Raw genomic sequence first — 15,261 nt, 5'->3', positions numbered from 1 at the left:
CCTACCTTTTCCTTCAAACCAAACACAACGTAAGTGATGAACTGGCTGTCTGACTGTCAACGATAAGACCAAAGGACAAATCAAACACAACTTAGTGACCTGGGGCTAATGGGTGTAGAGAGAAGGGCGGGGAGGGAGGGAGAGTCAATTCCAGAATTCCTTCTATTTCACGTGAAGGCTGACCTGCATTTAACGCCACTCTTTGATTCAGGTGTTGGCTACCAGCCCTAGTAGGACCACCGATCATTACATGTAGGCCTAAATGGTAGTGGCATGATAAGCCAGTGGGCACGTAGTAACGTGTCTGAACACAGAAGAAAGGTCCTTTGTAAAGAAAATGGCAAGGTTTAACCTCTTTGGTTGGGTGGTGCACTGTTTCTTGTTATTATTGGATGATGTTGAGGTTCAACAATTTATCAATCCAATTCCTTCACCAAAATTAAAATAAAAAAGAAAACAGAATAAATAATAAAACCTTTCCATTTAGATACAGAAGTGTGAATACATCTTTGCAATTTTCAGATGGATAGAAAAGGATACCAGAATATTTGCTTGTATTTCTGATCTTTGAAGGTCTTTTCCATTGCAGCTATATGAGATTGCAGTTTCAAGATTATTGGATTTGATCATCCTTATCACATTTAGCCAGATATACTACAATCGTATCATATCGGTACTTAGAAAGAGCCGATACATATTTTTTTTTTAGTTTTTTTTTCAAAAGTTTAATTTTTTGGAAAGCTTAGATATTTTTTATTATTAAAAAAAATTGGGGGTCCGAAACACCTGGAAACAGGCATTTCGGACTGTATCTTTTTCAAAAGATACGATATGATACACTTCGTATTGGGCATATCGTATCGATACTTTGAACCATGAGTACAATTGGGGTTGCACATCAGTTTCAAGATTATTGGATTTGACCAAAGACAGCTTCTCTCTCCGAGTTTCTAGCAACAACCAAGTTGTTGAATCTTCAATTGACTGTTGTTATTAAACACATAATTTCCTAACCTCAAATAATTATCAAACCCTAGTAAATCATAATCAAAAGAGAGAAACACTTCAAACTTCCAAGTGAAGATCTGTTCTTCAAGGGACGTGATCACTTGAATGGATTGCAACATATCGGAGAGAGCTATGACAAGGTCACTGGACTGGATCATCCCCCTTGCCTTTAGAAAGGAGAAGGGTCTATTGAGGTTGCTCCCCATATCATTAGAGAAGCTCAAACGGAATGGTATTAAACCTGATTGAAGGTTCAGACGCCTCCTTACTGAAGTTGTTGTAAAAGCAAAGATTAGGAAGTCAGGTCGGCAGTGTGACAAGGAGAGACGCCATGTGACTTGTCTTTGTATAAACAAAAAGTGCATCCACATCTGGATTGTTGGCTAAGATCACAATTCTACCCTCATCAAACAGGTCCATACCCATCAAGCATCAAAGCAGCAAGAGCACTTCAACAATAATGATTACAAATAAAATAACAGATTACCACACCATTAAAATCAACAAGAACCATGGGATTTGTTTTACCCAACTTTTTTGCACATGATACTGACAATAAGAAAAAGCTGTTTATTTCAGCAACCATCTAGCCTTCGGTTCAAAATTCTTTTTTATTGGAACTTGGTGGTGCACTTATTTATTAAAAAAAAGAATAAAATGCAAATATACACTACAAACTTGACATTTTCTTCCATAAAGCATGAATTATTAGGAACTAACCTAAGTTTTATTCCTCCCTAGATAAAGCAATACTGATTTACTCAATTAGGTACACACCAAATAAAGTTTGTTGATTCCTTCCCTGGTGGGAATATGCTAATGTCTGTTTAAAGTCATATACTCATATCTGATAACTATGGAACAGCTAACAGAGTAGAGCAACTCTATAAATTATGTAAAAGTTATGTCAATATTCAGTACACCCCTCCCAAGACCCTTGATAGCCAGGACCAACATAGGGTAATGGCCCTTGACAGAGTAGCCCAAATGAAGCTCTTACTGGAGAAAAGATCTTAATGTCCACTTCAGAGAGAGTATATGCCATGAAAGAAATATCGACATTTTTTCAGATAAAAACCCATTCACATTTCAAGTCAATCAGATACATGCTTATTAAAGGAGCTAAAAGGGATTCAATCTAAAGCTTTTAGAAAGCTTCAATTCCAATCCGTCTTTTCCCTGTATGACTTTCTGCACAACAATATCCGTCTGTGGAACTTTACTCCCCCTATCCCATAAACAAATTATTATTGAATTTTTCCCCTTCATGGGATAATGTCAAAATTCCTGGACCAGGAACCTACCTAAAGCACCATTTCAATGGGCTCAGACAGGGTTTATCATGCATCCACAGGAGATAGGTGGGCTTTGGCAGTGGGTTTTCTTCTGGGACCCTATTTTAGACATGCCAAAAGTTGGTCTCTAACAGCCAATGCTATCTAGATTTAGATTTCCTTTCCAATATATGAAAAAGGTAATGTACTATAGATTTCTAAATTTATAGCAGGATTGAATCGTATACCCAGAAGGCTTACCCATCTTAGCAGCAGACTTGCATATCTCCTCTGAAATCCTGTCTGCCAATGAAGCAGAGATGTCTGGGGAATTCCATACCTTCATGGTGTTTCTCTTCCCTCCACCTTTCAATTCTCAGGCTGACACTTCTCAGTACTGTCAAAGCTTTCTCTAGGTACTGACCCATTGTAGACTCACCAGAAAGCATCAAAGCATCTGCCCGCTGTCTAATTGCTTCAGAAACATCCGCTACTTCAACTCCTGTGGGTGTAGGGTATTCAATCATTGACTCGAGAACCTGAGAGGCAACAATGGCAGGCTTGTTTAGCTGTCTGCATAACTTGACTATCTTTTGTTGGGCTGATGGGACTTGCTCCAATGGGATCTGAGCACCTAGATCTCCTCTTGCCACCATGGCTCCATCTGATATCTGGATGATCTCTTCCAAGTTCTTCAAGGAGTCTACTCTCTATCTTTTCTGTTGAGTTGGGCCTAGTTGTTTTTTATTCTTATTTTAAGCTATTTAGTTAGGAAGTTGTTGGGCTTTAGGCCCATTAGTTTATGTTTTTAAGTTGTAACTGTTCAGCTACATTAGTAGCCGCCCTACTAAGGGCATCCTTGTAATATCTCATTCTTTAAGTTAAGTATAAATATAATGAGGGGTTGGCGGCCAGGGTTAATTCAAGAATCCTGGTTGACTTCCCACTCTTTTCTCCCTCTCTTTTCTTCTCTACTACTGAAATCTTTATCTTCCTCCCCTTTTCCTTTCACAAGAAATTCAACTAAATCTACAATGAGTGATTTCTACTTGGTATCAAAGCAGGCCGAAGGTTCATTGAGTTGTTTCCTCATGCAGCCCTAGATTGGTCGACTGCATGGTGATTTAAGAGGCTGATTGAAGTTCTTAGGTAAGCCCAGTTTTTGGATTTTTTTGGTGGATCTGTGTGCCCTGTAGCTGATCTAGGGTTTCTCATCAAAATCAGGAAAAACTAGAGAAAGGGGAAGAGTCCTGTTTCTGTTGGATTCTTCAATTTTGACCTAGGAAGTGGCGCCCTAATTTTTTAGGGTTCCTTGGAGTTTTCTGTAAGGGGCGATTCAAGTCCTGCCTGATTTGGAGGCTTTTAGAGAGAGCGGTTGCCTCTTCTCTCTCTTCTCCCATCCCACAAAAAAAGGAATCTTTTGTGGGAAGACAGTCTAGGACACCAAAAAGGTGTTGTTGGTTCCAGAAGTGTTTCGTTTGATCTTGTTACATATTTCGGTTATTCTCTTTACATTTTTTGAGAAGCATGGAGGGTCACGGAGTTGAAAATAAGCCTGGGAGTGAAATGGGACTAGTGGGAGGAGGTGCTGGAGACCTTTATGGGACCGGGACCATTACTACAATTAGGTTGGATGGTGCAAATTACTTAGAATGGTCACAATCTGCAAAGATGGCCATTGGTGCTCGTGGGAAATTAGGGTATATCACTGGTGAGAGTGAAACCCGAAACTAGCAACTCCCGGTGGGTACAGGAGAATTATATGGTGATGACTTGGTTGTGTAATTCCATGTTGCCCCATATAGGTAAAAATTTTTTTATGGGCAAATACAGCTAAGGAAATATGAGATGGGGTTGCAGAAACCTATTCACAGAGGGAGAATGTTGCTAGGGCTTATCAGTTGAGAAATCAGATTATTTCTACAAGGCAGGGAGATAAACATATTGCAGCCTATTTTTCAGCCCTTAAAACCCTGTGGCAGGAAATTGACCATTTAGAGACATTTGCTTGGGAAACCACTAAGGATGCAACTACCTATCAGAAACATCTAAAGAAGTATAGGGTGTTTGAATTTCTTGCTGGCCTTAATCCTGAGTATGATATTGCAAGACAACATCTTTCCAGGGACAGTGTTGCCCTCTCCCAGAGTCCCAGGCATATGCCTTTGTGTTAAGGGAGGAGAGCAGGAGAGATGTGATGATGAAAAATCCAGTTTCTGATCAGTCTGCCATGGTGAGTACTGTGAAACCTAAACAAAGTGGAGATCGGGGTGGTAGTGAAATCAAGAAGGAAGATAAAAGAGATTTGATCTGTGACTACTGTAATTAGCCTAAACACATAAGAGATACTTGCTGGAAGCTTCACCCAAATCTTGTGCTGACTAGACTGAAAAATAAGAAGGGAAATAAACACATGGCAGTTATTGGTGACATTCCCGCCCCTCCTACTACAACTGCTTTGGAGTCTGTTGCAGCTGCTGCAGTAAGGGCCGAACTTGAGAGGTATGGGCAACTTTTGAACCAGTAGAATACAGCCAGTTCCAGTTCAGCAACAAGCGGACAACAAGGGACAGGTGGCACTGGTGGAGTCCACTCTACTGCCTTTGCTCACACAGGTAGTTCACACGTCACTGCAAATTATGTTTCTACTTCAGGTAAGGAGGGACCTCCTTGGATTATAGATTCTGGAGCCTCAGAGCACATGACCCATAGCTCTACTATTTTTTCTTCTTACTAGCTCTGTTCTGGTAGAGATAGGGTCTCCACAGCTGATGGATCCCATGTTCCTATTGCTGGGAAGGGATCTATCAAGATTAGTGATTCTATTTCTCTACCCTCAGTCCTTCATGTTCCTAGATTGAGCACTAATTTGTTGTGTGCTTTAATTAGGAAGTTGTTGTGCTTTAGGCCCATTAGTTTATGTTTTAAAGTTGTGACTGTTCAGCTACATTAGTAGCTGCCCTACTAAGGGCATCCTTGTAATATCTCATCCTTTAAGTTAAATATAAATATAATGAGGGGTTGGCGGCTAGGGTTAATTCAAGAATCTTGGTTGACTTCTTACTCTTTTCTCCCTCTCTTTTCTTCTCTACTACTGAAATCTTTATCTTCCTCCCCTTTTCCTTTCACAAGAAATTCAACTAAATCTACAATCGGTGATTTCTACTTTTTCAATGACAACAATTTCACTACAGAAAACCAATTGGACTTTCCAATATAATAATCAGAAGCACAATACATTTGCAGATTTCCCTAAGCCTGTCTTTGGATTTGGGTGGTGGAAGTGGAAATACAGGATGTAAGTGAAGAATCAACAGGTTTTGGAAAGACTAGACCTCTAAAGATTAGCAAATCTGATTTGGTCAATTCATTGCTTCGTAACAGACCAGGAGCACTCATATCAAAGCCTTTAGCTGTAAAGTTTGGTGCCCATCAGAGTTGTGACAATCCAAAGCTTCATAAGCCTACTTGAAAATTTTCAATGGACTCGAGTGACATGCGGCTAACAGGAGGGGAAGGATTCTCCTGAAAATTGAGAGGGATATTTGGTGCCAAATCATTCAAGTAAACAGTTCTGATCTGCCACATGGCCATTTCTTTGCCAATGTTGGACCACTGGTGGTTCATCCACAAGGGATTCTGCCATATTCCCTTTATCCTTGAAGACAAGCAGCAAAATCCTGAAAGTAGTTGATTCAATTTTCTATCTACATCCCACATTTCATTTCCACCAAATCCAAACACAGCATAGAGGTCTGAAATGATCTTACTGATCCAGCAAGAGATAATGCGAAGGCCATTGTGATAGTTGCAATCATCCAATCTTTGAAAGGCAGTTACTTGACGATGATTATATTGAATATAAGAAAATGGGAAATGAAGATTGAGGTGACAAATTTTTAATAGAAAGAGATTAGCATCTTTCTCCTGGTTAATTGTCAAAACCTATTAGCTTTAAAATTACCTTAGCTTTACTATAAGTGCAAACATTCAACAACCTGAAAGGCCTCTAATCAATTGTAAACAACAAAACACAGAAGTTCAAAGTTTCATAAATGCAAGTTTTAATGATCTAGCTCCCATTCTGGTTAGAGAAAATAATTACCTATTTTTGATGAATAGCAAATATTTACCTATCACAGGACCGTGCTACAATGTAACTTTTAAGATGATTGATCACTTCAGCAGACTTGACAAATGAAATTGCAATGAAACACCCTCTGTAATCCCAAAATCAATGTCCAGCCAGTCCTGTAAAAGTATAAGGATACTAAAAAAAGTGTATACTAATGCTACAAATGAGACCATAATGTACAATAGAGCCTTGGTCATATGCTTGACACGCAAGACCCGTTTTTTTGTATATCAGCAAGAATGAACAAAAAAATAAAATCAAATATGAAACAAAAAAGCTCTTTCAAAAGTGATGGGTAATAAGGGGTCGAGCACAAACAGCACTTACCTTGCCATGGCACAACAATCTAAGAGCAACCTTACAAGTTAGCCCGAGACCAGATGCCACCAAAACAAGTCCCTTGTAAGTTGTAACCCCTTCCTTGCTAGAGTATTGCATATGCTATTTACCAGCTCTTGGAATTACCAGAAAAAGTAACTCAGTCTTGGCATGAAAAATATTATTGAAAATTTTAAACAATTACAAAGGAGGCCTAATCCAATGCAAAGAGTGTACAGTTCATCAATTATGTATGGAAGGCATTACATGATCTTTAATGCAATAACTGATGCACGTGAACTCTAACAACATATACTATGAGAAGCAAATGCTTATGATAGACAATTCATTAGTGAACCTCAGTATCACACTGATACACAATAGTCAGGAAACAAGCTTTATGAAGAACAATTAACTTTCACATTTCACTTTCAAATTTCTTTTTATTTTCTTTGGGGGGAAGGGGAGGATGACAGCTACTGGCCTTAGAAGAAATTGTTGGGAGCATTGCATTACGTTCATGAACCAGACTTCCATCCTGCCAGAAGGTCAAATTAGCACATGGTAACAATGGCCCAGGATCAGTACAGCGGCAGTTGATATCTGGACCAATCTTCTCAATCACCTCAAACCTAACCATTCCTCCATCCACAAGGAGTTCATCATCCACTTTCACATCTGTATCACATCTATGCTTGTTTACAATTCAAATAGATATTTTTTTTTTCAATATATTCACAAATATAACAATATGGGTAATCAAAGAATTGATCTTTTATAACCTTCAGCAAATCCATCATAATTCACATTTATGTATGCTCTGGACGAGATGAACCAAATTCTTGGATGGTGAATGTCCACATCTCACCATCTTTCACACAAACAAGTCATATCCATGCATCATGCATTGTATCATTTGCATGACTGGGCTATTATTATATTGTCAAGATCATTATGAGTGGCCCAGTGCAAGTAAAATCTGAAAATAGTTTTTTCAGAAGATGATCTTAAGCACCTTCAATGGAATTTTAAAGGACAACCTTTCAGCTCTTCCCCACCAACAGTTCAGAACAAAAATATTACAGACCTCTGATCTGAGGGTTCAGGACCATAATATAAGTATACAACTCATTTCTGTTTGGTCCCCCATAGCAAGACTATCAGCCTTGGTGTTGGCTGATTTCCTTATCCATTAAAAAAGTTACATTTTGAGATCTTTCCAGGAATCTAGTTTTCCTTAAGGGATGTCCATACTGCCATGATCATTGGATGAGTCCTTGCATCCATCCCACCACTATTTGGAACCCCTTCCACTGTAACATTATTTATTTTCATTAACTTCTCAAGTTTTAAACCTTCAAGAAAAGACAAAAGTTCAGCCCTTGTTGAGTTTCATAGCTTACAGGACCAGTATATAACAGCAAGATGTCACCTTGGCGGTCTCTAAAGAAACCATCTACCAGAGGCCACTGGGTTTCCCAAACTATATCCATCAAAATTCAACTTGATGGAATTTGGTGAAGTTTACCACAAGCTATCTATGTTAATCTCATACAATACTGGTTTTGCAAATACGATAAGTTCATGTTAGAAGTTTCACAAAATGAAAAAGGTCTAACAGAAGAGGGAGGTGATGTGGAGAGCAACAAGTGCTGTAATTCTATGGGCAATGTGGGAAGAAAGAAATAATAGGGTTTTTAAGGGGCAAGAAAGAATGTTGGAAGCTCTAACAGAAAGCATTAAGCTGAAGGTAAATCCACTGGCTCAAGACAGTGGAGATTTTCAATGACTATAAAGTGGATGATTTCATTAGAGTCTGGGCAGTGATACCAACTTCATCCACTTTGAAGATGGCAATTCAAGAACCATTGGATCCTTCCAGAAAAAAAGCAGGATCAAAATTAATTTTTTGACAAAAGCTCAACTGGAAACCCTGGTCAATTGAGCAAAAGGGGAGAGCATTCAAGGATAGGAATGGATCAATTGTTGCACTATTCTCAGGCCCAATAGGATATAGAGACTCTTTGTCAGCAGAAATATCAGCATTGTTGCAAGGTCTGAAGCTTGCTAAGCAGCTAAACTTCAGACAAGTTGAAGTGGACTCTATGTTAGAAGTGGGGTTCAGAACAGCCAAGGTTCTTGGGTGTACGGATATGGATAGACTACGAGGGAAATTAGGAAGTTAGCAAGAGAGGTAGAGGCTAATTTTAGATGGGTCAACAGATCAGCAAATGGTTTGGCTGACACATTAGCCAAACAAGGGGAATCTAGGAACAACTTTTTCTGGGCTTAGTTGTATGAATAATGTGATATGGGGAATAGCTCTTGAGGTGAATGTGAGTTGTAAAATTTGAAATCATTATTCTAATTAATACAAGAGATCCATTTCTTATCAAAACATAAAAAGGGAATGAGAAGGATCCTTGTTAGAGAGGCCATTAGGAAGGATTCACATGTTTTTTTTTTCACTTTTTGATGGGCAACATATAACTTTATTAACAATGGTCATTAAAAAAATACTATATTGAAGGTTCAAAAACCTTCATATTAGGCTGGTCCACACCACTTACTCCTTATTTACAATAGAAAACACCCAGCTTAGATAGCTTTACTGCCTATCCTGTTTCATTCGCATTCCCCATTTAGCTTGAAGGCACCCAGTCCTCATGTTAGGCTCGTCCCTACCACCTACCCCTTGAATATTCTTGCATTGCTTTCTTCCCAAACTGCCCATAGAATGTCAGCTTTTTATGCATTTCAGAAGCCATCATTATCCAATCCTTACCCCAACTATATGGGGTTGGCTACATGAATCCTATTTTTCCGGTCCATTCTATTTAATGCCATATCCATTGTTATTTGTTAAATTATTGGCACTTACATCATTTCTTACTATCCCATGTGCTTTTTGGTCTAACCCTTTCCCTACTAGCCCTTTCGACTTGTGACAAATCACTTCTTACAAGTGTTGTTGGTAGTCTTCTATACACATGCCCAAAACATCTTAGTCTACTTTCTCTCATTTTTTCACCTATTGGAGATACTCGAGTTCCTAGTTACTAATGATTTCATTTTTTATCCCATCATTTCTAGTTTTTCCACTCATCCATCTTAGCATACACATTTCTGTCACACCCATTTTCTGGACATGCTGTTTCTTGACTGCTCAACACTCTACACCATACAATATAGCTGGCCTTACACGTGTTTTATAGAATTTTCCTTTGAGTCTAAATATTATTTGCCTATCACGTAAGATTTCAGATGCACCCCTCCGTTTTGCCCATCCAGTTCTAATTCTATTGGTGACATGGACACCCTCCTCAAACTTTCCCTTGTTTTTCCTTTTAGTCTAAATAATATTTGCTTATCACGTAAGACTTCAGATGCACCCCCTCCATTTTGCCCATCCCACTCTAATTATATAGGAAACATCCTTGTCAACCTCTCCTTGTTATGAATTATTGAATCAAGATACTCAAAAAGGCCACATTGAGTTATTATCTCTTGGTCTCCAATCCTAAGTATACCCTGATTTGCACTCCCATTGTTATTATATTTACATGCCATATATTTTGTTTTAGTCCTACTTGCTTTAAAACCTCTTGTTTCTAAGGCATTTGTCCACAAGCTTAATTTTGCATTTAATGGTTCAAAGGGATATGGAAAGAACTTTTCTTGATCAGTAACTGTGATTTGTGAATTTCATTAATGGAGAAAAACAGTGAATACAAATTGAGAATATGGTCATAGAGAGATAAACTCTCTTATCAAACTCTTTCTTTTACAATTGCACCAAAAAAGTTGATCCCTTCCCACCCCATTTTTGGGAATTAGCACTTCTTTTTTTTTGATAATTGAATTAGCACTTCTTTTAACCCAATGCAACCTCACTTCTATGTCTTTTGTCCGCCATTTGAATTCCTTTTTTTTTTTTCATTATTGTAAATCCACAATTTTGCCTCCTCACCTTGTAGCCAATCCATAACCAGCTCGGAATCTCCTTAAATGATTAGTTTCCTAATATTCAAATTTCTTTCCCTTTATACTCTCTCAAGCATTGCCATGACTTCAGCCCTTAAAAGATCTCTTACACAAATTGGGCCTGAATATAAAGCATTTAAGCTGCCCTCAACATCCCTAAGCACCCCCTCCTATCCGTAAGCATGATCTCCTGAAGATGCTTTATATTCAAAAGCTAGAAAATAAATGCTTTATATTCAAATAAGACAAGAGATGTAAGAAATCAAAATGAAAATGTGTTGGTATTTGTCCTATAGTAATTGAACGAAGGAATACTATATTCCCTTCCATTACAACCATCCTAAAATGTTTGTATAATCGAAGTCTTCCACCCTTGAGCCTTGGCAAAAAAGAATGGCTTGTAGAATTGAACCCATTTTTGTTTCAAAAGTATACTTTTTTTTTGATGATTTTTTAAGTTTCATACTTTACAAACCATGCCATCTGCAGCCACCACAAAATTCGCTGAATTAGTAAAAGCATAAAATCCAAGGAAAGCAAAACTCTCTATTAGCAGAAACTTTTCAGTATAAACAAAGGACCTAATTATTATCTCTTCGAATAAAAGCTTAGCAAGCAAATTTTGCTATTCTTTGGTTACTTCTCCCTACATTCTACTTTGACTTTCACTTGTTTCCTCCAAGTATTCTGATTCAGGTTGTGTAATAGTGGCCTCATAACTTCATCTGGTAAGAATTCAAAATGTATTTGTGCATTATGCTTGTGTAGATGGAAAAAAATTTCCTCTGTATGTGCATGCATACTTATATTCATATATTTGAGAGACAAGTGTAAAAGTTATACGCTAGTGCATATGATCGACATAGGTGCAAATAGATAAAGCACATTTTCTATAAATTCATCTTTTGGCCTCCCACTATTCCCATCCTCATCTTGTGGGAATGCTTCGTGACAAAAGAGTCATGGCATGTTTGTCATTCAACATCTTCAAAAAATATGTGGTCCTAAATGAATTAAATTCAGTTCTATATATGGCCAGCATTTTATACCCCTCTATTTTGAAATCAAGTTTCTCGGTAATTGTTTCAGACCAAACATTATCTAGAACCAACAATATGTCATCTTGTTTCCTCTGCTTGAACAAGTTCCTAGCCATAGGAAGCAAGTTCCTAGCCATATGCTTCGTGACATAAGTGAAACTTATGTGGTGAGGATGCATATATTTGCAACATATTCAGTTTCCTAACCATAGGAAGTAAAAATATTCAATCCTTCCATAGAGGAAGCAATACCGGAAGGGAACATGATTAATCTTCATGTGAATAGTGCATCATGTGGCAAAACTTCATGATGGTTATGCAAGAGCTTAAAAGAGCGAAAAGAAGCATGGAATTGAAATTTCAAGGCACTGGGATTTATAGAAAATTGTGACCCAATTATGGGTTGAAGCATATAATTTTTGGTGAATCAAATGTGTTGTCTGAAATGAAATAAATCAAATGTTTTTTTTTATAAGAAAAATAAACCAAATGTTTTTGTACTGGAAATGGTTCATGAGAAACAGAGAAAGAAAGGAATGTAAACATGAAACCATATGTGTTTCAAAGAATTATAATATTATTCTTCAAACTTATACCACAAGATTTTGGCAACAACTTCGGGCCTGCTTGGCAAGTCCTTTTGAGAAGATCTTCTTGTAGCTCTGACAGTCAATAGACGCATTGAACTTTTGTCATAAGATCTGGGCAACCCGAAGACCGTTTGGCAGATGTGCATCTTTCCATGCATCATTTCGGGTCTTTCCGCATGAGATTAAAACGTGGAAGACACGGGAAGCTTCATTTGGACCTTTCCGAAATCAGCCCAAAATGGCTTCCCGTGTCTTTTCGGTGCCCCGTCTTTTGGCGGTGAGATTTTCCGCGTGCCAAACAGGAATAGACCGATTTTCAGTCTTCCCATTTTGTAAGCAGCCAGAAGACCGCACAGAAAGACATGCCAAACGGGGCCTTCTATTAGGTGGACTGGAACTTGTAGGACACATTTTTCTGATGATAAGCTTCCATAGGTCCAATCTGTGGTTTGAACACGTTAGATGGATTGTCTAGGAAGTGGGAATCTTTAGGATAATCCCCAGTTCAGAAATGGTAAGTGGGGGAAACCAAGAGAGTGGAATTTAAACACATTACATTAAGACAAGTTGGCACATTCAGAACTCATAGGTGGACATTTAATTACATGAATCTAGAAAGAGGTTATTTGGATAGACTCCGAAATCTCCCTCCCTTTCGTATGCATCAACTTGCATTGGATTCCATGCATTCCAAAATAATTTTGGTCCCAATTTCATTTGTATCCTCCAGTCCTTGGCCAACAAGGCAAAACCAGAAGCTTCCAGTATCTCCAACGTGAAAAAAAAAACAGTGGTAAGTGAATTCTAGGAAGGAGAAAGCAATCTGATACTTAAGTAGTCTAACATGTACATCAAAATCTAGTAAACCTGTAGTGAAAAATGTTTTTAAATTTTGAACTTTTTACTAAAAATGACTAACTCTAGAGAGCCATCTGAGATATGTTGCAGTCATGGATCTCGATTGAGCTTAAACTCTGGCAAGCCCAAAATTAGAAACCTCAATAACCTAAAGCATAAACTCAAATATTTTAAACAAACTAAATACTGGAACTACAGAAACCACAATCCATTGAATGAATCCACTTAACAAAAAATGCAGTATTATTGGAGCCATAATGTAAAGTGTATAGAGAAGCCTCTGACCTGCCAATTGATTTTGAAATTATTAGGAGGCAAGAGCCTCTCATGAGTCAAACGTTACTTTTCTTAACCTGCAAAACAGTCACCAAATCTTAAATATTGACAAAGCATCTTATAGAATAACTGTCAAAACACCTAAGAAATATCTAAAACACATTTGGTTAGATAACTCATATACAACTTGAACATTGTTGAAATTTACACATATTTGGCAAAGAATGCATCTTAATAGATATTGCACATGTTATAAAAGATTCTGTGGTCTCTACTTTCTTGTAGAATTGAACAGTTGTAACCTGATTTTCTCACCATAAAACCAGTTGGTATGAACATCACAAATGCAACTCTGGTAAGTTTCAAAACCAAATTCAAGATTACGTGGTTATATTAATAAGTCTATGATCTACTGCAAAAGTTTGAGAAGGAACGATACAGTCCAAAAATAAGTTGAATCAAATTATTACCAACATCCTTCAACTTGTTGACTAATCATACTTTTGTTCTTCAATAAAGCAATTCACTCCTCGAATTTAAATTTAGAACAGTAAATCCACTAGACAAATGCTTTACTATATCCATCCATGAAAAACCAAACAGACAAAGACCCATAATCATACATCAAAGCAAAAAAAATTACAAAACGAGAACTTCCTTGAACCAAAATGCATTTATGGAGTAAGAACAGTTAATAATTCAAAAGCCATGTTAGTAATGAATTCCGTTGCACCATATAATGAAAGATTTAACAATAACTTGAGTCCTAAATACCTCAGCCTTGGTGGATGCAGCGCCACCGAGATCTCCCATACGAATCTTGCTCCCCTCTGGCAACCGCATATCCCTTCTCTTCATTCAGCCTCCTCACCCGCTTGATCACAGCGCGGTGCCACTCGCACGTTCCGTGGCACATGTGAACGCGCCACGTTCATCCCGCCAACGGCAAGCGCTTCCAGCTGCTCAAACCCGCAAAAGGCCGGGCCAATCGTGTAAACAAGCTTCGTCCTCCGCGTACTACGGAAACCATTCTCCTTCAGCTCAGCCTCCGAAACCGCGTCAACCTCGATTGCACTCGGATCCGTCGACGCCTTCGCTTGTGGCGGTAATGCAGCCGGCAAAACCCCTCCTTTTCCATTTTCAGAGATCAAGACCTGATGTGACGAGTAATCTTGATCTGACGACATGGCTGATATCGGCTTCCGTGTAGAGATGACGGGGATCAAACGATAGGGAAGAGATTGAGAAGGCTTCGACAGGGAAAGCTTCGATAAGGAAACGCTAGATGATTGGGAAGAAGATATCACGAAATGGAGAGCTTGCGCCATTGTTCCCGCGAAGTCGATTTCCTGTTTGGTTCTGGGGTTTCCGGCGACGGAAAGTCTACAAATTAGAAAAATGCAAAATTGGCCGGATTCCGGTGGGGTGGCCCCAGACGGTAATCAGGGCTGAGAGTTCAGCACAGAGATTTGGAGGTTCGCAGTTGCAGTTAGTCGCCCCGGAGGGACTGGATTGGAGTGGACGGTAAGAAGACAAATTACAAGATTCCCGACCTTTTAAGAAATTAATAATTAATAATACTAGTGGAGTCATGACCGTCCGATTTGTTGTTGATTTGACAGGGTTTAGCAAGCGCTTGAGTCCTGATTGGGAAGTTGCCACGTGTCAACACAGAAAATCAGTTGATGGATCTGTATTTCAAAGACTTGTCGCGTGTTCACGGCCGAGAAGACATAGGGGGGTGGGGGCAGAGATTTGTAAATTAGGAGCTAAGAAAG

At 38.6% G+C, this 15,261-nt stretch overlaps 1 pseudogene across 1 annotated transcript; it reads right to left on the bottom strand.

Moving 5' to 3' along the window:
* Positions 1-885: 885 nt before the first annotated feature.
* Positions 886-15,015, bottom strand: LOC148864821 (pyruvate kinase isozyme A, chloroplastic-like; annotated as a pseudogene). Its single transcript, XR_016108938.1, has 3 exons — positions 14,258-15,015; positions 13,493-13,560; positions 886-7,413 (listed from the first exon to the last, which is right to left on the bottom strand). The product of XR_016108938.1 is annotated as a pyruvate kinase isozyme A, chloroplastic-like (transcript).
* Between the last annotated feature and the right edge of the window lie 246 nt (positions 15,016-15,261).

This window comes from Nelumbo lutea, chromosome 3, assembly GCF_056320005.1.
Source record: "Nelumbo lutea isolate HS-2025 chromosome 3, American lotus-T2T, whole genome shotgun sequence".
In the NCBI taxonomy this organism is placed as follows: domain Eukaryota; kingdom Viridiplantae; phylum Streptophyta; class Magnoliopsida; order Proteales; family Nelumbonaceae; genus Nelumbo; species Nelumbo lutea.
Note: the sequence above shows the minus strand (reverse complement) of the source record. Positions and strands in the feature narration are given on the sequence as shown.